The sequence below is a fragment of the Sinocyclocheilus anshuiensis genome, unplaced genomic scaffold (genome assembly GCF_001515605.1).
Source record: "Sinocyclocheilus anshuiensis isolate Anshui unplaced genomic scaffold, SAMN03320099.WGS_v1.1 scaffold19069, whole genome shotgun sequence".
NCBI lineage: Eukaryota > Metazoa > Chordata > Actinopteri > Cypriniformes > Cyprinidae > Sinocyclocheilus > Sinocyclocheilus anshuiensis.
This window is the reverse complement of record NW_015537570.1, coordinates 1,024-1,940: the sequence shown is the minus strand read 5'-3', so window position 1 is coordinate 1,940 and position 917 is coordinate 1,024.

Sequence of the window (917 nt, the reverse complement as noted above, 5' to 3'; positions counted from 1 at the left end):
CTCTTCCAATAGCAGCACTCAGTAATTCAATAATCACTTAAAGCACTTGAAGCAAGTTAATGAATCACTGAATCTGTCTTGTTTGACTCAAAAGGAGTCAATTGGGAGTAAAATGTTTCTCAGCGCTCCAGTGTGCTCACTAGTGCTGAATAATTCATAGTGTTATGAGACTCTAAACTGTTTAACATCATATATAAAAGTTTACTCACCAAGCCTGCATTTATTGGATCAAATATACAGTAAAGACAGTAATACTTTAAAATATTCTCAGCATCATTACTCCAGTCTTCAGTGTCACATAATCCTTCGGAAATTATTATAATATGCTGATTTGGTGCTCAAGAAACATTTCTTATTATTACCATCAATGTTGAAGACTTTGTAGAGTACTTTTAGTAGAGTACTTTTACTGGAGCAATATGTTATCAAGACATCTGTACTTCTCAAGCAGAGGATGTACTTTGTCAAATGTTAACTCTAAAAATGCTTTTGTTTTACAGGCTTTGGCTTCGCTTTTAACCTGCAACCAGCTCTTACCATAATCGGACTTCCTGTCCACCCTGGCTCCCCTCAACCAGTTTCTCTTTGACCATTTTGGATGGCGAGGATGGAAGCTTCCTCATCCTTAGAGGAGTGGTGCTCAACTGCTAAAACTGCCAGTGAGCAAAACCACTGATAAGAACCATGCAGGAAACTGGACGTCACATCTCAGACAGCTGGACAAAACAAGTCCAAGCAGTCAGGCTGTGCCGCAAATGTCAACCAATTCATTGATGTCTCCCTCTTCAAGCACAGAGGCGTCCTGATCTATCTTGTAGGGAATGTGCTCATGTTTATTGGATTTTTTTTGCTCCAGTTGTCTTCCTGGCACCATATGCCAAGCATCAGGGGATAGATGAGTAATCTGCAGCATTCCT